This window comes from Bombina bombina, chromosome 6, assembly GCF_027579735.1.
Source record: "Bombina bombina isolate aBomBom1 chromosome 6, aBomBom1.pri, whole genome shotgun sequence".
Classification (NCBI taxonomy): Eukaryota; Metazoa; Chordata; class Amphibia; order Anura; family Bombinatoridae; genus Bombina; species Bombina bombina.
The window spans coordinates 446,883,631-446,910,238 of NC_069504.1; the positions used below are offsets into that span (position 1 = coordinate 446,883,631).

Consider the following 26,608-nt stretch of genomic DNA (forward strand, 5'->3'; position numbering starts at 1 on the left):
AATAAGAACCCAGTTATGTGCGGCTCAGATGTATGCATAGTTGAGTACTGAAGTATGCAATATAACCCTTTATAAAGGTAATTGGGCATAGAAAGGGATAATAATTTAAAGGGACATAAAACACGTATGTTGAAATGTTTGAAAGTGATGCAGCATATCTGTAAAAAGTTGACATTAAATGAGCATCTCTATGTAATAAAGGGAATTTAAAGGGACATGAAAACAAAAATGTTTATTTTATGATTCAGATAAAGAATACATTTTTAAAAAGGTTTCCAATTTACTTCTATTATCAAATTTGCTTTGTTCTCTTGTTATTCTTTGTTGAAGAGATATTGTTAGCATGCACATGTCCAATTTACTTCTATTATCAAATTTGCTTTGTTCTCTTGTTATTCTTTGCTGAAGAGATATCATTGTTAGCATGCATATTTCTGGAGCACTACATTACAGGAAACAGTGCTGCCATCTAGTGCTCTTGCTAATGTATAACATTGTTGGAAAACTGCTGCCATATAGTACTGCAGACACGTGCACGCTCCTGAACTTAGCTACCTGTTTTTCAACATAGAATAACAAGAAAATTAAGAACATTTTATAATAGAAGTAAATTGGAAAGTTGTTCAAAATTGTATGCGCTATCTGAATCGTGAAAGAAAAAAATGTGGAGTTATGTCCCTTTAACCCCTTAATGACAACTGATGTACCAGGTACGTCATGCAAAAACTAACAGTCAATGACAATAGACGTACCTGGTACGTCAGTTGTCTAACAGCTCTCAGGGTATTGCAGTGATGCCTCGAAATGGAGGCATCCTGCAATACCTTTTTACAAGTCTCCGATGCAGAGAGAACCACTCTGTGACCCTCTCTGCACCAGTAGCGATGGTGCCGTTCGTTGATGGGTGGTAGCGTAGCAGGGAGGCGGCCCATTGCTACCCGGCATCTGGTTCCTGTAAGTACAATGTGCAAGCCGGGTGCCGGGAGCGTGCGGGGGGGGGGGGGATGCGGGGGCGCGCGCGCATTAGCCACTAACACCAATGATATAATCAGAGGGAGAAGGGAAAAAAAGTTAAATAAAATGAAATATAAAAGGATATGGGAGGGGGATGGGGGTATTGAGGGGGGCTGCTACACTACAGAAAAAGTTTGAAGGTCAAAAGAAAAAACAAAAATACTGTTGTTTTTGGGGGGCAAACTGGGTACTGGCAGAGAGCTGCCAGTACCCAAGATGGCGGCAATTAGGTAGCGGGGAGGGTTAGAGAGCTGTTTGGGGGAGGGGAATCAGGGAGGTTGGGGGCTAAGGCAGGGGTCCATCACAGCTGAATAAATATTTTTTAAAAAATAAAATAAAAAAAAAACTCCTTTTATTTAGTACTGGCAGACTTTCGGCCAGTACTTAAGATGGCGGGTACAATTGTGGGGTGGGGGAGGCAAGAGAGCTGTTTTGGAGTTATCAGGGGGTGGGATGTGTCAGGTGGGAAGCTGATCTCTACACTAAAGCTAAAATTAACCCTGCAAGCTCCCTACAAGCTACCTAATTAACTCCTTCAGTGCTAGGCATAATACACATGTGGTGCGCAGCAGCATTTAGCGGCCTTCTAATTACCAAAAAGCAATGCCAAAGCCATATAAAAGTGAAATTTTGATTTTTGGAGATTTTAACATCGATTGGCTGAATACAAAAAATAACAGTTGTCACTCACTGTTTAAATCTTTGCAGCTAACGCAATTAATCTCCTCCCCAACTCGCATAAACATCAAAAGCCAAAATCATACCCTGCTCGACTGGATTCTCTCCACTTCTCCCGACCGAATCCAGGAGGCAGGTGTTCTCCCTAACAATTTCAGTGACCACTGCTTAGTGTACTGTGTGCGCAAAATAAAGGCTACTAAATCCTCTTCCAAGGTTAAAATCACCAGGTCCTTCAAAAATGTAATCTTCAATCATTTCTAAATGACATCAAGAACCTCCCCTGGCACAGATTAAACCTAATCCCAGATCTAAACTCTGCAGTTGAATTTTTTCAGTCTGAGCTCCTACAAGTTTGGAATTTACATGCACCGCTGTGTAAGGTGAGAGTAAAAGGAGCACACTTGAATTGGATCACAGCTGACCTCATTCAAATGTACCAATTTCGGGATTCATTGTGGTCAAAGTTCAAGCATACTGGCTCTATGAATGATCATTGTGTATATAGACAATGGCGAAATATATGTACTAAACAAACAAAATTGGCTAAGGCACAATATTTCTGTGAAAATCTGAACAATAATATATCTAACCCTAGAAAGTTTTGTAAACTCACAAATAACTTACAAAATCCACCAATCCGCTCCCAACCCTCCACTGTCAATGTGGATAACCAAAACCTGCAACTCCCCTTAGAAGTAGCAAATGCCTTCAACAATTATTTTGTCGGATGCTCCACCACCCTGATTGACAAACTAATAAATGGCACGCATCCTGAAGCTACAAATGTGGATCAGGCCCCACTAAAACAGCAAAGATCCAATATAGAGAAGTTAAATTTTAGACCTGTACCCTTCAATGTCATTAAGAAACACCTCAATAATCTAAAAATGAAAAACCAGTCTGGACCTGATCAAATCCCAGCAATAATGTGAAACCTCAGTGTGCCGGCAATTGCTAAGCCTGTCACAACCCTAATTAACGAATCCTTGGTGTCTGGATACATACCCAAACTCTGGAAATCTGCAAGAGTAGTGCCTATTCATAAAAGTGGGGAGTTAACCTTGGTTTTTAACTATCGCCCTATATCATTGCTCCCAGTATTGTCAAAAATCTTAGAAAAATGCGTCCATACGCAATTATGCGAGTATTATCAACTTTCTAACTATCTGACCCCTGATCAATCAGGTTTTCGACCGAATCACTCCACTACAACTGCCCTCCTAAAAGTTTGCAACGACATCCAAACTGGCATGGAACAAGGAGACCTAACTGGAGCTATTTTCCTTGATTTTGCTAAGGCTTTTGACACAGTGGACCATGACATACTACTTCTCAAACTAAAAAACTCTGGTATTGCTGATCGCCCGTTAACCTGGTTTAAATCATATGTATCGGATCGATCACAATATGTCTCTGTTTCTAACAGTGACTCCCTCCCTCTCCCAGTCACGTGTGGTGTTCACCAAGGTTCCATTCTCGACCCCCTACTATTCACATTATTTATAAATGATTTGCCTAATGTCTGCAAATCCTAAACTGTACACATGTACGCAGACGACACGGTAATCTATGCAAACAAATCTGATCTGCCGCAGCTTGAAGCAGTGCTCCAAGACCAGTTCACAGAGGTAGAAAGGTGGATCTTGAAAAACAAAATTTTCCTAAACACTGACAAAACTGTCACAATGATCTTTGGAACGGGACCTAAATTACAAAAATTACAAAATTCCCATCTTCGCATCAAAACAAAATCCAATTGCACGCTGACCGCAGTCCACTCTTTTAAATACTTAGGTATGTTGTTAGACCCCAATCTATCTTTTGGCCTCCACATAGAAAAACTTGCCTCTAAACTTTATCCAAAACTAGGTGCCCTGTACAGAAACAAATCCTGCCTCAGCCCTACAGTAAAGGAAAAGATTGTACAGCAAATGCTGATGCCTATCTTGGATTATGGGGACATAGTATATGCACCTGCTCCGCAAACTCACCTTAATAAACTAAATACGTTATATAACTCGTTCTGCCGCTTTGTGCTACAATGTAACTACAGGACCCACCATTGTGACATGCTAAAAGAAGTAAACTGGCTGTTGCTGGAATCCAGACGCACCCTCCATCTTTCCTGCCTTGTCTTTAAGAGCCTTTCTGGGAAACTCCCACCCTACCTGAGCCGAATGCTCTCCCCTGCTATTCCCACCTCCTATAACCTCCGATCCAATAACAGCACATTATTTAGCTTGCCTCAATACAAAAAGAAAGCAGCTCGATCCTCCTTTTCCTACAGAGCGCCACAATTATGGAATGACCTCCCTCACACTTTAAAAACCTCCCCAAGCCTAAAATCCTTTAAGAGATCCCTCTATACATATCTCAAAACAGAATGCTCCTGTCATGGTTGATTAAATATTTCGTACCTGCTCTATGTTAAATGTTTGCATATATTGTGTATTATTATTGTTTTTGTATTTTATTGTACCCTATTGTATCAATGCAATGTTTTGTGGCCCCAGGACATACTTGAAAACGAGAGAAATCTCAATGTATCCTTCCTGGTAAAATATTTTATAAATAAAAATATAAGTCTGCTATTTCTGAACAAAGGGGATCCCAGAGAAGCTTTTACAACAATTTGTACCATAATTGCACAAGCTGTTTGTAAATAATTTCAGTGAGAACCTAAGATTGTGAAAAATGTAAAGTTTTTTTTCATTTGCTCGCATTTGGCGGTGAAATGGTGGCATGAAATATACCAAAATGGGTCTAGATTAATACTTGGGGTTGTCTATTACACTACACTAAAGCTAAAATTAACCCTACAAGCTCCCTAATTAACCCCTTCACTGCTGGGCATAAAACACGTGTGGTGTGCAGCAGCATTTAGTCAAAGGGGATCCCAGAGAAGCATTTACAACCATTTGTGCCATAATTGCAGAAGCTGTTTGTAAATAATTTCAGTGGGAAACCTAAAGTTTGTGACAAAATTTGTGAAAAAGTGAACTTTTTTTTTTTATTTGATCGCATCTGGCGGTGAAATGGTGGCATGAAATATACCAAAATGGCCCTAGATCAATACTTTGGTTTGTCTTCTAAAAAAATATACATGTCAAGGGATATTCAGGGATTCCTGAAAGATATCACTGTTCCAATGTAACTATTGCTAATTTTGAAAAACAGTGGTTTTGAAATAGCAAAGTGCTTCTTTCTGTATGTGGGTACAGTAAATGAGTAAGAGGAAAATTACAGCTAAACACAAACACTGCAGAAATGTAAAAATAGCCCTTGTCCTTAAGGGTAAGAAAATTTAAAAATGGTCTGGTCATTAAGGGGTTAAACATCCAATCAGGATGCTAGTCCCAGGACTGGCAAGGGAGTGTGTATCTGGCATTGGCAAGCACAGTCAGTTTATTTCCCTTCTTGGAGTAAGAAGGTTTTAAGGGACACTAAAGTCAAATTAAACATAAATGGATTGGATAGAGCATGACATTTTAATCAACTTTCTAATTTGTTTTTATTATCAAGTTTGTTTAGCTCTCTTGGTATCCCTTTGTTAAAGAACAAACCAAGGTGAGCTAAGGAGCATGCACACATCTTTCTCCATCTGGCAGTAGTGTTTGAAACAATGTTTACAGTAAAGTTATACATAGTTTCAAATACCACAGACTTAGGCTGCTAATGAAAAGTGCATGCTCCTAAGCTCCCATCAGCCTACTTAGCGTTACTGTTCAAGATACCAAAAAGAGCAAAGCAAATTTGATAATAAAAGTAAATTGGAAAGTTCCTTTAAATTGCACCTATCTGAATCATGGGTGTTTAATTTTGATTTTTATGTCCCTTTAAGGAAAATTTTTGTGAAATCCCATGAGATCACAGCAATGTAAAATGTGAACTCAGCACTGATTTTGCTGTTTGGCGGGGTTTTTTTTAACATACAGATGAAACTAAAAAGAGTAATTCTAGATCACAGAGAATTTAGTCTGGTGAGCTGAAGAAATTTTGAGGTAAAATATCTTCTGTCTGTAATTTACTATATTATACAAAAGCACCAACCTGAACACAAAGCATTATGAAGCATAATTATTTACAGCTGCCTATAGCAACTACAGGGTTAATAAATGTAATCATGTTAACTGAGAGCAGCGTGTAAAAAATAAATTATTTACAAATGTATTTTGCATCGACATTCATATTTAATAAGTAAGACCACTTTCACCTCATTTTCAATTTATTGCATGATTTATTTTGTTTATTTACGTAATCATATTGGATAGCTATTTCAAAATCCAGAAATCTCGCACCTGCCAGTGCTTTAAAAATTAATTACTCTAACAGTATGGATCTGATGAAATCTGATAAGACAACATTTTCAAACGGTGATGCTAGACTGACAGCCATATCCCACATACGTATAAAATTTAAGTGAGTAGACTGTCAAGCCATTCTAATTTTACCCCAGAAATAAGTACCCTTTCAAATCACTTCCTTCTGCAAGATTTTGTGAAAATGAAACACATAAAAATGGTTTATATAAGTGCATTGCCTTCTAAATCATTCCAACAGCGATATATAGTCCCTCAGGTGACAGAAACATTGATATGTTTCGCAAAGTACCAATAAGAGTTCTGTTAAGTCAACGTGACAGAATTTCTACTTCAAGGTTCAGAGGGCTTACTGAAAATGTGCACTAGTTTGCTACAGTCCAGTTAGTATGACCTTTCTGATCAAAAACAAATTTATAACATATAGTCTTTAATACGTTATTGGTGTATACAGCCAACAGGCTGTAATGTACATAACAAATCTCATGTAATGTACACAAGAGCATGAGGCTGTGAGAGGCTAATGCTCTTTTCGGCTGTGATTAGGCAGTCTCAAAAAATAATTGTTAACTTGTATCTGATTGGACTGTTGGGACTCTGATGTCACAAGGAGGGTTGGGACTTTGAAATTTACACTCTGCAGCTGTCTGTGAACGCCGTGTTTGGTGATTCTATAGTTGGCTTTGTGTTTTACAATTGTTCCCTTATCCTGAGTGATTTTACTGGAGTAATAAATTGCTTTATGAAGTTTGATGTCCCTTGATCCATCTATACTTGAGCCGTTTTACTGAGAGCTAAATTATAGATCCCAAGAGTGTGACCTCTTTTTTTACATAATCTGTGTATATAGGACTTCACTATTTGTTGTTATTTCCTTTTCTTCTAAGGATTTTAACTTCTGGATTCCTGAAGATCACATATCCTTCCCAGTGCTTTATCACATGTTTTCTTAATTGGGAAGTCTGCCTGGGCATCTGCTTGGCCACTAGACTGTTTGCAAATTCTTCTCTTGCTCCCCTAATATTTTAATATTACGACCTATGACTGGGCATAGGGGAGTGAGAGCACAACAGATAACTTCCAACTTGTAATATGAGCAATGTTTAGCACAATTGCGATATCCATTGAAAGCAAAGAGCTTAAAGTATGTTAGCTGTGCTAAACATTCTCTGTATATTCTTCTTTACCATAGACTTGTAATATCAATTTGCACTCTAATCCTAGTAAGGTTGAACACTATCAATAGCCCTCCATATTTAGGTATTTCCGCAAATTGAAATTATTGTCTAAAGGTAAATGGTATGGTGAAGAAAAAATATAAACAATGTATGATTAACAAACAAAAACACTACAAAATTGATCTTCAACAATGATGAGTGTAGAAGTGTACATAGGAATTAAGCATAGGAGTTTGAAATAACTCAGCTGTTAAGAGAACAGTTGTACAACGTGAGCAGGAGCACTGCATGATGCCGCACATAATAGCAAAAAGCACATTACATAATAGCAGCTTGTGTAGAAAGCCACAGTTGGGAGCTGGGACATTGGTTAAGTCTCCCAAACCATGAGTGGCCAGAGTTTAGTGGATCATAACTGACTATTATGGTGTTAACCATGTGGTTTGGCATATACATCAATAGCAGGTCAGATAGGCTCTAGTTGTATGTTTGCAGAGTTAATATGAGATATGTGAAATTAGATTAACATTTATGCTATAGACGGAGCTTACAGTTCTTCCCCAATGAGTGTGCTGCCCTTAGCGCTATATATGGGGCAGATGGCAAACCAATGCAGCATAGTTTTTGAATAGAGACAATACTCTACCTATCATTCGTTTGGCAGTAGTCTTATCAGACCCAGTGCTAAATTATATTTAGTTTCTTTGACATTAGAGGTTTTCAACACTTAAAATACTGAAAACTGTTACCAAATGTACTGCAGACGTGGTAAGAACAGACAGTGCTACCTTTGTTAAGTCCATAATCTATGCATGTTTAAGGCCACACACATCCTTAAAATAGATTTAAACGAGCACACTATCCTAAAATGAAGGCATCATAGAAATTCTGATTAAGTCACTTTCTAGCTAGATTTTCCTTTTAAGATAATTGGCTTATATCCATGACAAACTGAGCTGCTAATTCACAGTGAACAGTATCCCTGGATTCTGTCTGAGATCTTTCTATTCCATTCTCTATATTTTTCAATGGCTTAAATGGATTCAGTATTTTATCATTTTATACCTTACAATTACCTACATTTAAGTAATTTCCACTTAATAACAGGTCACAAAAGCCAATATTTTCTCATCAATATGTACTTTCTATTTTCTTTTATACTGAAAATATGTACTTCTGCAAAAGTGTTCACAAAACTATTGGAACATATTTCTTAGATAAAGAAACACTGATATGTTTGAAGATAGACAGAGAAGCAGACAGCAAGAATAAGATGACAGAGATTTACCAACCAAGGGCCAGATTACGAGTGGAGTGCAAAATTTGCCCTCCACTCGTAATACCTGCACACGCAAATGTGCGCTATTATAGATAAAGCTCAATGCGAACGCTACCTTGAGTTTGCATTGCATAGAAATGAGAGTGTGCGTCCATAGACTCCAATGGGAGCCTCGTTCTGATGCCGTCTTACACGGCGCAGAACCTAGTGCAGAGAAGGTGGTAAGTCTCGCAGCGATGGGCAGCAAATTTAAAATATATATGTATATGAATATATATTTATGTGTTTATATGTGTATATACACATATTAACACATAAATATATATGTATATAAGCATATTAACACATAAATATATATGTATATAAGCATATTAACACATAAATATATATGTATATAAGCATATTAACACATAAATATATATGTATATAAGCATATTAACACAAACATATATGTATATAAGCATATTAACACATAAATATATATGTATATAAGCATATTAACACATAAATATATATGTATATAAGCATATTAACACATAAATATATATGTATATACACATATTAACACATAAATATATATGTATAGAAGCATATTAACACATAAATATATATGTATATACACATATTAACACATAAATGTATATATATATACACATATTAACACATAAATATATATGTATATACACATATTAACACATAAATATATATGTATATACACATATTAACACATAAATATATATGTATATAAGCATATACATATATTTGCAGTTTTAACACAGTCCCCATAGACCGCTATGTAAAGGCACTTTTCAGTGCAATTTTTTTTCCTCAGTGTGTTTAGAGGAATATGCTGCACATCACTGACGAGGCCCATTGAAGGCCGAAACGATCATTAAGGTTTGCAGTGTTCCTTGCTCAGAGAGGAATTGCCTGGTATTTTGGAGCTGGACTGACCGTAATAGGCGGGATTAAACTGATATATTATAGGAAAGTTCTACTCTGTGAAAAGCATTACTGGGCTAAAAAGAAGCTACAATTAAATTGTCAAGCTATCAAGTTATTGAGTTGGTGGTTTGTTCCTGAGAGTGTGCTTCTCCTGTGTATTATGTTTCCCTAGGGAAAAAGGGGTAACCAGACGTTGGCTCCTTGCTCAGTGTGTTTAGAGGAATATGCTGCACCTCACTAACTAGGCCCAGTGAAGGCCGAAATGATTATTTGGGGTTGCGTTGTTCAGAGAGGAATTGCCCAAGTTGCACTATACCTAAGCTAACTACCTCAGACGATGTAAGTCTGACAAGACAAAAATGGCCGCTACCCTCCTCGCAACCTGCACTTCATTGATTAGAGCATTGGTGGCAATATATATCCGCCTACTCCCCCTAGCACGCTCCACTAACTCCCCCTGAACGCCTTTACCCACGTCACATTTGCTACCTACCACGACCGGCTACACTACGTCAGATGCATAGCCCAGTTAACTCCTCCTGACCATCTACACCAATGTCACGCCTAACCTAAGTCCTAAATAAGGCCTACACTTAGTAATAGTAAACCTCCCCATTATAACTATAGGAGCTATATCGCTAAAATGATAAACAATGTTTAACCCCTTAGTGACCACATCACTTTTCAATTTTCTTACCGTTTGGGACCAGGGCTATTTTCCTCTTACTCATTTACTGTACCTACACATATTATATACTGTTTTTCTCGCCATTAAATGGACTTTCTAAAGATTCTATTATTTTCATCATATCTTATAATTTACTATAAAAAAAGTTATAAAATATGATGAAAACATGGAAATAAACACACTTTTTCTAACTTTGACTTCCAAAACCTGTTACACATCTGCAACCACCAAAAAACACCCATGCTAAATAGTTTCTAAATTTTGTCCTGAGCACTATGCTATTTCCAAACCATTTTTTTTTTCAAAATTAGCGATAGTTACATTGTAACACTGATATATGTCAGGAATCCCTGAATAACCCTTCACATGTATATATTTTTTTAGTAGACAACCCAAAGTATTGATCTAGACCCATCTTGGTAAATTTCATGCCACCATTTCACCGCTAAATGTGATCAAATAAAAAAAAATTGTTAAATTTTTCACAAACTTTTTCACAAACTTTAGGTTTCTCGCTGAAATTATTTACAACCAGCTTGTGCAATTATAGCACAAATGGTTGTAAATGCTTCTCTGGGATCCCCTTTGTTCAGAAATAGCAGACATTTATAGCTTTGGCACTACTTTTTGGTAATTAGAAGGCCGCTAAATGCCGCTGCGCACCACACTTGTATTATGCCCAGCAGTGAAGGGGTTAATTACATAGCTTGTAATTGTTAATTTTAGCTTTAGTGTAGAGATCAGCCTCCCACCTGACACAACCCACCCTCTGATTCCCTCCTCACCTCACAATTGTCACCGCAATCTTAAGTACTGGCAGAAAGTCTACAAGTATAAAAATAAAGGTGTTTTTTTTTTTTAAATGTATTTTATATGAAGTTTAAGATCCCCCATTACCCCCAACCTCCCTGATTCCCCAAAACAGCTCTCTAAGCCTCCCCCTCGACCTTTTGACCGCCATCTTAGGTACTAGCAGCTGTCTGACAGCACCCAGTTCACTACCAAATTTTCCCTTTTTTTCTAAAAAAATATATGCACCCTATTTTCTGTTGTGTAGCTTCCCCCCTCACCCTACCCCCCTCCAGGAACCCTTTCCAAAAATGTTTTCCCCCTCCCTCTCCCTCCTTCGGCTTAACATTGTTGACTGTGTGTGCGAGCACACACACGTGCACTCCCGAGCCCCGCATCTTTGCGCGCTCACAGACACTTGATAACAGGATCCGGGACTCGCACTGGCGCCCCCCCGCCTCCCTGCTATGGCTCCCACCCACCAACGATAGGCACCATCGCTGGTCGATGCAGAGAGGGCCACAGAGTGGCTCTCTGCATCAGTGGGTTAAAAAATATATTGCAGTGATGCTGCACTGCAATACCTTGAAAGCGTCTGGAAGCGATCACGATTGCTTCCACCGCTTGAAACCCGTGAGGACCTAAAGGGTACGTCCTTGGTGATTAAGTGACACTTTTTGTAGGACGTACCCTGTACGTCCTTGGTCATTAAGGGGTTAAATGATGTGTCACAGAGATGAGCTAAACGCCGGAGACCAACCGCTGGAGGCCTGACAAAACCTCACTGGCCTAGCTGGGCTCCTGAAACTGAGCGCTGGACCGGAATCGTGCAGGGTGCAGGGGATTGAGTTGTCCTTTTAGTATATTGTCGGCAATTTAATGAGGCATCTGGGGATACCACTTGTTTGGGGTGCTACCTTCTGGGAGGAATAGGGGACACTTACATTCTGGTCCGGAGCATCTTAAAATGTCCCCCATTCCTACCAGAAGGTAGCACCCATAACAAGTGGTTGCCGAAAATATACTAAAAGGGCGACTTGATCCCTTGCACCCTGCTGGATCAGCACCTGGGATCTCTTAAGAAGAGCCAGACCAAGGCTCAATTCCGGTCCGACGCTCCTTTCCAGGAGCCCGGTGAGGTTTTGCCGGCCCTCTGGCGTTTACCACATATCCTTGACAAAATATGCATTATCAAGTACAATGTAGATCCTTTAAAGTATTGTACATATCTTAAAAGGGATTTATTGTTGCTTGCTGTGCTTATTATTTGAAAATATATATTTATGTTTAAAATAAATGAAAGCAGCATTAAATATTAAATACTTTTTAATCTATCTATCTATATCAAAAACTAAAATCAAGACACCATATGCAGCACAAACCTATCATTATCAAATTATCAAAGATACATAATGCACCTATATATATAATGAAGAAAAAAGAATAATAATAATGTCCCAATATAGCCGGATAGTCCCGACAATAGTGCCAATTCTAAAAGCAAAACCAGTCCTACATTTATGTAAGAGATAGTTTGAATGCTGAAGAACAGAGATTCATTTGAGCCATTTTAAATTCTGATATACCTTTGGATTACAAATAGTCGTTTTGCTGATATAATATATGGCTAAAGACAAGTCTTTTTTAGCACTGGACTTGCTTTTTGAATTGGCTCTATTGGCGTGACTATGCTGTTACATTGGGAAAATATTATTATATATATAGGTGCATTATGTATCTTTGATAGTTTGATGATGATAGTAAATAGGTTTGTGCTGGATATGGTGTCTTGCTTTTGTTTTTGATCTTTTAAATTTATACAACACCACTGCTCATGATTGTTAATATATGAGTAATGTGTACCGTTTGTTCTACTAGTTCTGTGGTGTGGTGCAAAATAAATGATATATATACTGTATATATATATATATATATATATATACACACACACACATACACATACACACACACAATACTTTTAACAATATGCATTGTACATGACTATGCATATAATTTAAACATTGACCTCTAAACTTTCATAACCTAATATTAACTGTAGAAGCTAAGGCCCTACACATATGTATTCAATATTTAAAATGATGCCTTTTTTTGTTGAATATATATTATTTTAATTTTTGCATATAAATTAAAAACTTAAATTATGCTTACCTGATAATTTTCTTTTCTTCAGATGGAAAGAGTCCACAGCTGCATTCATTAATTTTGGGAATTCTGAACCTGGCCACCAGGAGGAGGCAAAGACACCCCGGCCAAAGGCTTAAATACCTCTCCCACTTCCCCTATCCCCCAGTCATTCTGCTGAGGAATAAGGAACAGTAGAAGAAATATAATGGTGAAAAAGTGCCAGAAGAATAAAAATAACAGATGCCCCACAGAAAAAATACAGACGGGGAGCTGTGGACTCTTTCCATCTGAAGAAAAATTATCAGGTAAGCATAATTTAAGTTTTTCGTCATAAATGGAAAGAGTCCACAGCTGCATTTATTGCTTTCGGGAAAACAATACCCAAGCTATAGAGGACACTGAATGCTTAAACGGGAGGGTACAAGAGGCGGTCCATTCTGAGGGCACCAGGCTTGAAAACCCTTACCCAACAAAATCCCGCTTCGTCCGAATCCGAGAAAACCTTGAAAAAGGAAGGGCCCCAATGACACTGACCCACAGATAGTCCCACAAGCCTTGCTAGAGACCGCAGGAACTAGACACGACTGAGCCAACAATCCTCCAGAAGACACCGTCGCAAAGCAGTCGTTCCCAAACAACACACTCCTTACTAGAGAAAGGGATCAGACTACCGCAATCTCCCACAAAGGGAAAAGACACGGATGAACATCCAACAAGGACTCCAGAAAGAAACCTAAATAGGGTACCACGAGTCCCAAATAAACATAAAAACCCGAAAACCGGGCCAAACTCACAGAGACCCAATCAGTCTCAAAGAAACAAGGGGAGGCAACACCCAGACCCCAGATTGTACAGAAACCACGGGGTAGTACCGTGAATCTGAAACAGAGATGAGATCTTCTCCCAAACACAGTGCAACCGCACCCTAGAAGACAACTGAAGACGAAAGTTCCCAGAGTCAAAAGGTCGCTGAGAATATCTAAATCTGCAAAAAACGAAACCTCGTGCAGCAAAATTAGGTAAACACCTGAGTCCAAATACTGCACGCTACAGTCATCCAAAGATGACTCTGAAATTTGAAAACTTGCAGGGCAAGTAAAGAGCAGCTGAATATAGGTTCCAAACCGACAGACTGCTAAGCATCCACTAAGCAGTGGACACGCCACGGGCTATCCAAGATCCGCCAGTCCCTCCCACAGATCCTGAACGTGGAGAAAACACAGAGCCCTCAAGGAGGCTCACCGTACCTCGAAGACCCGAGGACGAAGCAGCAGAGCAACAGATCCCAAATCCTGCTCCAAACACCAGACCAACCACAAGCCCCCAGGGAATGGAAAGAATGGGAGGAACTATCCCACCCCAACAGAGCTCGGATGCCAACCCAATCCGCTCTTCCAATATAGGAACTACCAAGAAGAATCCCCTAAGACCTGAACAGAGAAAAGTGCAGTAGCTCCCTGAGAAGACCAGGCACAACTCTCTATAACAGTCCTGACATGGAGACTTCAACTTCCATAGTTGGAACAGAACCAGCCCCAGAACAGCAGACCACTATCCCCTAGCACCTGTTCCAACCTTCTGCACACAGGGCAGGACAACGACCCTCCCGAGAGAGGAAACCCCCACCTCTTAAGGAAGACAAATTACCCCCTCTAAGGGGAGAGCACAGATAAAGGACAGCGCACATGCCCACAAGACAAAAAAGTCATAGTCTGATCAAACCACGGACCGAATGACATTCATCCAGACACCACTGTTGATCCAACAGAGAAAAAACTCCTGAACACACTTCGTATAAGACCATGTGCAAACTATTGTATCACAGAACCACTGTGAAGAACATGTAGCCATAGCTGGAAATGAACTCTCAACTATCAGCTTACGAGCCTGCAAAGCCTACAACTAAACCATTGCAGGACACTTTCCAAGGACAAAACAGGCCATAAGGAACATGCCAGCACCCGAAGGTGAATGCAAATCCCGGCAGCAAGGAGGTCCGAAGTCCTCCCAACCTCCAACCCACGCGGGGAAGGAGGCACTCCAAGACCCGACAGAAAAACTGAATCAAATGAGTGTGTCGCAGTAGAACTCCTAGTCCCAGTCGACCATCATGAAAGGCTAATGAGGACTGAACCAATCCCCCATGCCTCACGGACCCTCAGGTCCTCTCAGAATGCTTAGCTGAAACTTGTTAAAGAAAAATAAGAATAACACAAATAATAATGTGAAGCACTCAGCGCCCAAACCTGACCAGCCAGGCAAAACAGGCACCACGTGCCTAATTAGGTTTCAAAACAAAAGGATCTGATCCCAATCAGGACCAGCCAGAAACCAAGGGCCCTCACTGACAAGGCCGCATAGAATCCCCCCTTGAGAGGGAGAAATAAACAGCAGACAAACATAGGACTAAAACACGTCCATAACAAACTTCCTTAGAAGTAACAGTGTGATCAAACATCGTGAGTATCGATTCCAAATAAAATTCCCGAAGGAAATATAAAACCAACATGAGCTTTAAACCAAATAAAAATAAAAGATAAGGCAACCCGCAGGTTATCGCCTAAGAAAAACAGGCGCACCTGCAAGACCGGCCCAACAGGGACCTTGTTCTTCCAAGCTCAGAACTGGAAAGGGATACTCAATAAAGAAGACTATAAGAAGATTACTTCATCCCCTTATGTCTAATACTGTAAGCTATTCAAAGGAGCAGACTGAAAATTCTCAGATCCATTAAGGATGGGATCTTCCGACAGCGCCAAAGTTTGCTTCAATAAAACATGAAGGCGCGCAGTCTATACCGAAAAGCACAGCATACCCCCGCCGGAGCAAAAGACGACTCCGTCCCGAAGGTTGACCCCCTGAAGCCTCAGGGACAGTCGTTACCCCAGAGAGCTGAACAGGTCATCCCATGCCTGAAGAGCCCTGGATAACGGGACACGAACAATATCTTAAGCCAACTTCTGGAAGTTGCAGATGCACCAGTGACAAAATTATGGACATGCGAAATCCTGTCAAAACCCCTGGCGGGAACAAGCCACCTTCCAGAAAAGGATAAGCAAAGTCTGGGTTACCTGCATGAGTTGTAAGCGATGAAGGAAGGGAACTCGCCACTCAGAGGACAGAAGCCCCAGAGGCGGATGGCTCAGTGGCCACTTGATTCTCCGATTCCGGGGAATTGAGCACTCTGATACGGCATTCAGAACATAACTGATAGGCAAGTATCATCTGGGGCAATACGCATTCTGCGCAAGGAGTAGAAACTGAAACAGAGATGTCCGTTTCCACAATATCAGACTCCCCCATAACTAGGATATTGATACAAAAGATTGGACCCAAAAAAACTAAACAGCACCTGACACCCACAATGGCTGGGGCACTCAACACCTCCTATGACCCCAACACCAGCAGACCAGAATTTCTCCGTCGCCACACGGACAGGAATGTGGAAATGGAGGCCAAAAACGTGACCACGCAGTCACCAGGAGAACGGTATAGTCCAAAAAAGCGTACCCAACTGTAAGGCCGCATCACTTTCCAAAAGCCATTATGTTCCACAAGCCATGAGCCAAAATACACTACACATAAGCAGTTTGAATCATATAACAAACATGATTAAACCCCCCCTGTTCAATAACCCCCCTCAGGAGATATTAACCCTTGATTCCAAGATACAAAAGGAGCCTCACTGAGATCCTATGATATAAGTTAGTCCCGCTAGGCGGTAGCCCCTCAGGAAAACAGTACATTTCATGAAGAAAGTAAAATGAAACGATCTTACCGGAATCTACGCCGTGGAACAGGAACACAGCCCTTCAAGTGTGACAGATAGTAGCATCGCTTCTGCTATTGACTTGAGAGAAGAAAGCAGGCAGCAAAACTTGTCAATGCCAATTGCTTGTGGAGCTGTTAAAATGAGTCGGGATGGTTTTGCAGACTCTCCCTGCATTTCCGGACTCTAACTTTCATCCAAGCTTTCACTGAAAGGCTGACAGGACTACTTAAAACTCCAGTCCCATGCCGAAGAGTACTGCCCTCCATAAGAGACTAAATCAAAACTTCTGACATTTCTCTGCCAAAATCCTGGGACGAAAGGCAAAGAATGACTGGGGGATGGGGGAAGTGGTTAAGGTATTTAAGCCAGGTTCTGAATTCCCAAAAGTAATGAATGCAGCTGTGGACTCTTTCCATTTATGAAGAAAATGTAGTTCATTTTGCTTGTTGTGCTTACTATTTGTTATAAAAGACAGTTTAATTAAAATGATAGTTCTATATAACTGCATGCCTGTTATATAATAATATAATTTAATGCTACTGACTACTATAACATACATTTATATTACCATTTATATCTATGTTATCACTAATAAACCCAACAAGCTAACATAAATACATTATAATTTATATACAATACTTAAAATAATATGCAATATACATGACAATGCATACCATTTTAAATACTGAATATCAATGCAAGCCTAGACAACATTATATATACAATGTTTAAAATAAAATGCATGGTCATGTAAAATGCATATTATTTTAAGTATTGGATATAAATTAAAATGTAGATATTCTTGCTTTTTGTGTTTATTATTTTAAACATAAATATACTTTTTAAATATATATATTTATGTTATAAAAGACAAATGAATTATAGACTTGTGCGTGGCGGTAAAATTCGTTTCGGACTGATTCGGATGTTTTAGAATTTAGTTTTCGAATCGATTCAAATTCTGATACATTCAAATGCATTTGTTATGGATTCATTTGGATTCAAATAAATTCAGATGTATTTGGTTCGAATTCGATTTGTAAATTCGGTATGTGTTAGGTGTGATGTGCTGTGTATTAGACTAGTATTATGTACTGTAATATTAGGTTTAACCCATAGCAGAGTGATATAACCTAATATACTGTACAATACTAGTGTAATTGTGATTAGTCCATGGCCATCCGAATATAGCGAATAAATCCGAACTAATTCATATTTATTCGTTAGTTTCATTGCTACGGTAATTCGGAAATTCTAATCGATCCAAAGCTCCGAATTTGATAAATTCGGAACGAATTTGGATTCGGAACGAAACAAAATGCACATGTCTACTGAATTATAATTATAGTTTTACATGACTGCATGCCTGTTATCTAATAATACAATTGTAATACAAATGACTTTTGTGACATAAATATAAATTTTAAAAAATATATTTATGTTTACAATATTAAACACAAGAAAAAATTAAATACATTCTAATTTATATACTATACTTAAAATAATATGCATCATACATGAGAATGCATACTATTTTAAACATTGTAGATAAATGCTAAAATACACAATTAACCCCTAAGCTACCCTAACCTAATCACCCCCATATAGGTATGGGTGGTGGTTAGGTGATTATACCCTAAACTGCCACCTCCCAACACAAACTACAACTACACTACTTAAAACATAACCCCTCCCCTCTAAACTAAACCCCCTAAGTTAAAGAAAAATAAAAAAAAGTCTAAGTTACACACAAAAAAAAATACAGTATCAAAAATAAAAAATTAAATAGTTTCTTGATATTGACTGATTAAAAATCAGCCAATAGGGATGAAACGGTACCCCTATATAAAAGGGATTCAGCGCATCCTGAAATTAAGTGTGCAGTGGAGAAGATAGAAGATGGGCCACCGGCACCTGGACCCTGAATGAAAAGGGCCAGGCGTGGATGAAGATTGCGGAGAGGTGACGGTGGAAGAGGCCATCTGGAAGTCCATCTCCATGAAGATGGTGCCCCCGGTGCCTGGACCCTGGATGAAGAGGGCCTATTGTCGGGTCAAGAGGAGCTGGATTTTCGGATGATGAGTTTAAACTTGGGGTTTAGTTAGGTCTTTTTTTTTTTTTTTTTTTTTTTAATTTAAAGAATAGGATTTGTTATTTTAAATTACATTTTTTAGGATAGGTTTCATAGTTAGCCTTTATTATTTGGGGGGGGGGGGGGGGGTTTACTTGAATTGTAGAGGCGGGTGTAATTTATATTAATGCAAAAGAGCTGCATTCACTTTAGGACAATGCCCTACAAAAGGCCCTTTTAATGGCTATTGTAATTTAAATTTAGTGTTAGTTTTTTTGTTTTGGGTGCATTTTATTTTTATGGGGCATGTAGGTTAGTGTTAGGTATAATGGTGTTTTTTTATTTTTGATACTGTCTTTTTTATGTTATGTAACAGACTTTTCTTTATTTTTCAGTAACCTAGGAGGTTTAGTTTAGAGAGGGGTTAGGTGTTAGGTAGAGTACGGTTAGTTTGCGTTTGGGGTTGTGGCGGTTTAGGGGTTTATAGTGTAGGGTACTTGTAGTGCGCTAGTAGCGGTTAAGGTGTTAATAATGTAGGGTACTTGCGATGGGCAAGTGGCAGCATAGGGGTTAATATATCAGATGGGAAGTTGCAGTGTGCTGGTGGCGGTACAGGGATCAATAGATTAGATGGGTACTTGCAGTGCGCTAGTGGTGTTAAAGGGGTTAATATATATTAGACGGGTACTTTTGGTGGGTATGTGGCGGTATAAGGGTTAATAGATTAGATGGGTACTTGAGGTGGGCTAGTGGTGTTAAGGAGTTAATAGATTAGTACTTGCGGTAGGCTAGTGGAGGTATAGGGGCTAATAGGTACTTGCAGTGGGTATGTGGCGATATAGGGATTAACAGGATATATACATGCAGTGGGTATGTGGTGGTTGACGGATTAACAGCATAGATACTTGTGGAGGTTTACAGATTAACAGGATAGATACTTGCAGCGGGTATATGGCAGTTAAGATATTTATTAGTGTAGTGTTAGTCGGCAATCATGAGGTACTTCGGTTTAGGGGTACTTATGATTAGTGGTTAGGCATGGCAGCTATATTACAAGGGATTGTTTACCTTACATCGCCAATATGGGCAACAATGCTGGGTGTTATCTATTGCCAGCATCGTTGACCAATGGCATGTATAGGAAACGCCTCTCGGCGATGCCGTCTGTTAGCATCTATGTCGGGAGCTTTGAATATTTTGCTCGCTTGCTCGACATTGCAGCGGTTGTGTACATTTCTGGGTTCAACTCACTCGCTGCCACTCATTATAGCATGAATATAATTTAAAACTTATATTCATGCCAGAGGGACATAATATTCTAAATTAAAATGGGCATGAGTGTAATTTGGTTTTAAATAGGTGCATTTCTGCAATATACTTATATTAGCAAAAACACTGTTTCAGCAGCATATGCACGCAGTGAATATTTCATTTGCTTCATGCAATCTGCCAATGCCTCTGAGCAGTTGTGGAGTGCGAATGCTGGTGCACCTCATATATATATATATATGCTTCTGATATAGTGATAGCTTTTACAATAAGTAACTAATAGAAGTATATAGCAATGCTATTCAAAACAAAAAAATCATCCCCAAGTCTACAGATTAAGTATTTTGTGAACTGAATTAAATGTTTGTTTATAGGGACATTACAGTCAAAATTTAACTTTCATGATTTAGATACAGCATGCACTTTTAAACAGCTTTTATCAAATTTACTTTCTCTTAGTATCCTTTATTGAGGAATAAACCTAGGGAGGCTCCGGAGTGTGCATGAGTCTTGGAGACAATATGGCAGAAGTATTTGCAACTATTGACTCCATGTACTAAGCAATATATGTGACTAATAAAAGTTTAAATTTTACATCCATATCTCTTTTAATTATATGAAGCCTATGATGTATAATAGCATTTATGTGTATACAAATGAACGTACATTGTCAAATATGATACTTTTATGGCCATTCCATTGGTAAAAAATGTACATATGCTTTTTTTAAAACAATTAGTTTAAACCAGTCAAGAGCATTTAATATAGGACACAATTATCCTTTTAAAGTTGAGAGTAATTACGACTTGTCAAAATTTACTTCCCTTTTATATGAGTTTGTGGTGTTTAATAAAACCTTGACAAATGGTATTACTGCACAGCGTGAATATTATTTCTGATTTAAGCCTCAATAAACTGCAAATTTACACTGACTTAAAAGCATTTAAGGTCAAGTTAAAGATCATGGAAAAGTCTGATATTGTGCATAAGCCTTGGTGAGGAATTTTATATCTGTAAAATTACAGAAATTGCATAATGTATTTGTGCTAAATTAAAGGAATATAACAATGTATCTGATGTGTTCTGTATATTTTTATGAGTTTCAAATAATCATCTCACTAAAGCGGATTCATTGTTACTTCTCTCTCATTATCTTTTAATTTATTTTTTCAGCACTGACCATAGGTGGAAGATCAACTGCTGGTCTTGAAGCAAGAAGCCATATATGATGTTGATTATCTACTTAGTCCAAATAACATTGACTATCACCACTCTCCTCTACAAACCAGATCCATAGTTATAAGTGGGTTACAGCTCAGTATATGGAATGACATTTCCGTACAAGGCCATGTACTATTCCTTCTTAATCAAAAAGTTATCCCTTGTCCCTCTACGTTAACAAGTGCAATACATCTGATGTATGTGAATTGGGTCCCTGCATTTAAATCCTGCCAATTTTCCCTGTTTCTGTGTCATTTTTACTACAAGTCTCTCTTTGGTATGTGAATTGGGTCCCTGCATTCAAATCCTGCCAATTTTCCCTGTTTGTGTCATTTGTACTACAAGACTCTCTTTGGTATGTGAATTGGGTCCCTGCATTCAAATCCTGCCAATTTTCCCTGTTTCTGTGTCATTTATACTACAAGTCTCTCTTTGGTATGTGAATTGGGTCCCTGCATTCAAACTCTGCCAATTTTCCCTGTTTATGTGTCATTTGTACTACAAGTCTCTCTTTGGTATGTGAATTCGGTCCCTGCATTCAAATCCTGCCATTTCCCCAGTTTTTTGTGTCATCTGTATTGCAAGCCTCTCTTTTTGCATTTGTCTGTATAATTAATTATGTATTTACCCTGCTGATATCTTGCCTTTATCTATGTGATGTTCAAACCTTGCAAATACTTGTTTTAATTCCTAAATTTATAATTTCACTAATGGTTTAACCACAGCCTCCCCCAAATTCTATTGTCTGTTATTTTTAACTTATCTCACCCTGAATCAAATTTTCTGGCCTATAAATTTAACACTGCTATGGGGAAAGCAATGCAGGGGTTTAGCAATGTAGGTTAGATAGCAATATTGTAAGATAAATGTTCACTTAATAGATGTGAACAGATAATTGAGGAACAAGAATTGAACAAGGATTGGACAAGGGATAAGGCAAGTTCTGTTTTAATACTGAGTTTTATACACTGACTATTTTGTAAAAAATGCACAATATCTTAATATCCCTTTTTGCCACCTTTTGTCTGTTTAACAAACTACTTTACTCAATTACTCCTTACCCCTCACCACCTGCACTGCTCATTAGCCCATCTCTCTTAACCTCACCTTATTTCTGTATTCATGAACTTCCCACATTCCTAAAGACTCTCTCTCCCATTTGCAACTCATCACAAAAACAGTCACACTACTGCAAATCCGCATCTCATCTCATGTCACTCTCCCTCTTGCTCATAGTAGCTGCTGGCGACATCTCCCCTAATCCTGGCCCCCCACATTTTCCTTGCCCTGCACACCCATGTGTACCCTTCAATAGACTTCAAAAACAAAACTCTGGTAACCCTAATCTCAATCCTCTTGCATCTAAAGCCACCACCCCCTTCACTTGCGCACTTTGGAACTCTCGCTCTGTTTGCAACAAGCTCACTTCTATCCATGACCTCTTTATCTCCCACTCTCTCAATCTTCTGGCTCTCACAGAAACCTGGCTCTCTCCTTCAGACACTGCATCCTCTGCTGCACTGTCACATGGGGGTCTCCACTTCAGTCACACTCTTAGGTCTGACAATAGACAAGGAGGTGGTGTTGGTATTTTACTTTCCTCTCGTTGCACCTTTCAACAAATACAGCCCATCTCATCCCTCACATTTTCTTCATTCGAAACACACATGATTTGCTTATTCTCTCCCCTCTCTATATGATCACTTTGCCGTCTGGCTACCTTACTTTCTTTCCTCAGATACCCCTGCCCTCATTCTCGGTGACTTCAACCTCCCTGTTGATAATCCCACTGCCTCCTCTGCAAAACAACTTCTGCAACTCACTTCCTGTTTCGGCCTGTCACAATAGACTAACTCTACCACTCACAAAGATGGCCACTCCCTTGATCTGATTTTCAGTTATCGATGCACTCAAACTCAAACTTCACAAACTCACCTTTTCCTCTTTCTGGCCACCACCTCCTCACTTGTACCATCACCTCCCTCCATACAACTATCCTTCCTTCTACCCCCACACTAAACTTCACAGAAGAATCAAGTCATTAGATCAGCAACAGCTTGCTAGCTTTCTCGAACCTCTTCTCTCTTCCATCCCCTCCTTTTCCGGTCCTGATGAATCCATCTCCCACTATAACTCCACCCTTACATCAGTCCTTGATAACTTGTCCCCACCTACCATAGCTCGGAAAACATACACTCATCCTCAGTCCTGGCATACTCCTCCGACACGGTACCTACGCAGATGTTCCTGTACTGCTGAGCGACACTGGAGGAAATCTCGGAGTTCTGTTTACTTTCTTCACTATAAGTTCATCTTGAACTCTTACTATTCTGCCCTTAATCTATATAAGCAACACTACTTCTCTACTCTTATCTCTACTCTTTCTTCAAACCCAAAACGTCTGTTTTCCACATTCAATACTCTTCTCCGCCCACCCCCACCTCCCACCACAACTTCTCTCTCAGCCCAAGATTTTACCAGCTACTTCAACAACAAAATCGACTCCATCAGAAATGAAATCATCTCTCAACATACTACCGGTCTCCCACCCCCTCAAAACCTCACAATCATCCAAAACCCACATAGCTATAAATTTAGCTCGTTTGCCCCATTACAGAGGATGAAGTTTCTGCCATTATACTATCCTCTCACCTCACTACCTGTCCCCTCGACCACATCCCTTCACAACTACTCCCCTCCCTCTCTTCTACCCTTACCCCTATACTCACACACATCTTCAACCTCTCCCTCAGCACTGGTATAGTTCCCACATCTCTTAAACATGCATTAGTCACACCTATCCTCAAAAAACCTTCTCTCGATCCAACTTCCCCATCCAACTACCGCCCTATTTCCCTACTACCTCTTGCCTCAAAGCTTCTTGAAAAGCTAGTATATGCACGTCTATCCCATTTCCTTACATTAAACTCCCTCCTTGACCCACTGCAATCTGGATTTCGCCCCCTTCACTCAACAGAGACAGCAATTGTTAAGGTTACCAATTACCTACTTACAGCAAAATCAAAAGGCCACTTCTCTCTACTTATCCTCCTTGATCTGTCTGTAGCCTTTTATACTGTCGACCACCCTCTTTTGCTCTATACCCTCCAATCCATCCATCTGTGACACAGCTCTCTCTTGGTTCTCTTCCTATCTGTCTAACCGTACCTTTAGTGTAACCTTCTCTGGGGTATCCTCTGCCCCGTTACCTCTTTCTGTTGGGGTACCGCAAGGCTCTGTCCTCGGTCCCCTTCTCTTCTCAATCTACACATCCTCACTAGGTTCCTTAATAAAGTCCCACGGGTTTCATTATCATTTGTATGCCGACGATACACAAATCTACCTCTCTGCACCAGAATTATCTCCTTCCTTGCTAACCCGTGTCACTAACTGTCTCTCTCATATCTCATCTGGGATGTCCTCTCACTACTTCAAACTAAATCTCTCCAAAACTGAGCTCCTTATTTTCCCCCTTTCTTCAAAAATCTCCGCCCCCCATGTCTCTATATTTGTTGACAACTCCATCAATACCCCAACCTCACATGCCAGATGTCTTGGGGTCACACTTGACTCAGATCTTTCTTTCTTGCTGCTTCCACCTTAAAAACATCGCTAAAATTAGACATTTCCTTACACAAGACACAACAAAGATTTTAATCCACTCTCTCATCCTTTCCTGCCTCGACTACTGCAACTCTATCCTCTCTGGTCTCCCTAGCTGCAGCCTAGCTCCTTTACAATCCATAATGAATGCCTCTGCCAGGCTCATCTTCCTTGCACGTCACTCTTCATCTGCCGCACCTCTCTGCCAATCCCTTCACTGGCTTCCTCTTGCCTCCAGGATTAAACACAAAATTCTCACTCTGACACACAAAGCCCTCAATTGCATTGCTCCCCCCTACATCTTAGACCTTGTCTCCAGATACTCTCCCTCCTGCCCCCTTCGCTCCGCTCATGATCTCCTCCTCTCTTCCTCTCGTTACCTCCTCACATTTCCGTCTACAAGATTTCTCAAGACTGGCTCCCATCTTATGGAATTCTCTGCCTCGCTCCACAAGAATCTCCCCTAGTTTTAAAAGCTTCAAGTGCTCCCTGAAGACTCTACTATTCAGGGACGCTTACAACCTACACTTACAATCTCCACTGCTATCCCCTTAAACCTCATAGCATGTAAGCCTATGAGCCCAGGTGTTTGTAGTGCACTTTCATAAGAGCCGACTACAACAGTGCAACTCTCGGCAGGACCCTTCACCCACTTGATCCCTGTAATCGTTTTTTATATACCACCCATGTTCATAGCGCTGTGGAACCTGTTGGCTCTCTACAAATACCTGATAATAAATAATAAAATAATCTGTCTTATTTTAGAGTGCTGCGCTGTTTACATCCCAGCAAGCAGCAAGTGTCTCTGGTCTCTTGAAACTTAGTGAATTGTCATTGGCGTGTGGTCATAAAAGTGTAAGTGATTAAAGGGGACATGATACCCAACATTTTTCTTTCAAGATTCAAAATTATACAATTTAAATCCATCACTACCACCTGGACTTTTAGAGAAGAACTTGCCCAAAATAATATTTTTTAGCGTTTTTGCTATCACTACATTTAAACATTAAACGCCTTGTTTTTTTTTATTTACCTGTCAAAACTATATATATTTGTTAAGCAAACAACCCAAGGTATTGATCTAGGCCCATTTTAGTATATTGCATGCCACTATTTCACTGTCAAATGCGATCATATAAAAATAATTGTTAACTTTTTTCACAAACTTTGGGTTTCTCACTGAAATTATTTACATATCGATTGTGCAATCATAGCACAAATGGTTGTAAAAGCTTCTCTGGGATCCCCTTTGTTCAGAAATAGCAGACATACATCGCTTTGTCATTGCCTTTTGGTAGTTAGAAGGCTGCTAATTGCTATATTTTTTTCTTTTTTATGATTTTTTTTTAAATTTGTAATTTAAATGTAGTCACCAATCAGCAAGCGCTACCCTGGGCAAAAATGGGCAGACTCTTTAGCTTAGATTCCTGCCTTTTCAAATAAAGATAGCAAGAAAACAAAGAAAAAAATATATTAATAATTAATACTAAATTAGAAAGTTGCTTAAAATTGTATGTTCTATCTGAATCATGAAAAAAAAAATCGGGCTTACTATCCCTTTAATCAACTATTATACTGGAAACTAAATATATTAAATTAACAGAAAAAAAAATAATTCCAAACAAAATATTTTG

At 39.3% G+C, this 26,608-nt stretch overlaps 1 protein-coding gene across 1 annotated transcript in view; it reads right to left on the bottom strand.

Annotated features, from left to right (window-relative positions):
• JADE2 (jade family PHD finger 2) overlaps positions 1-26,608 on the bottom strand; it is a 1,034,250-nt gene that overhangs the window by 253,528 nt on the left and 754,114 nt on the right. The gene's annotated exons all lie outside the window — the stretch shown is intronic.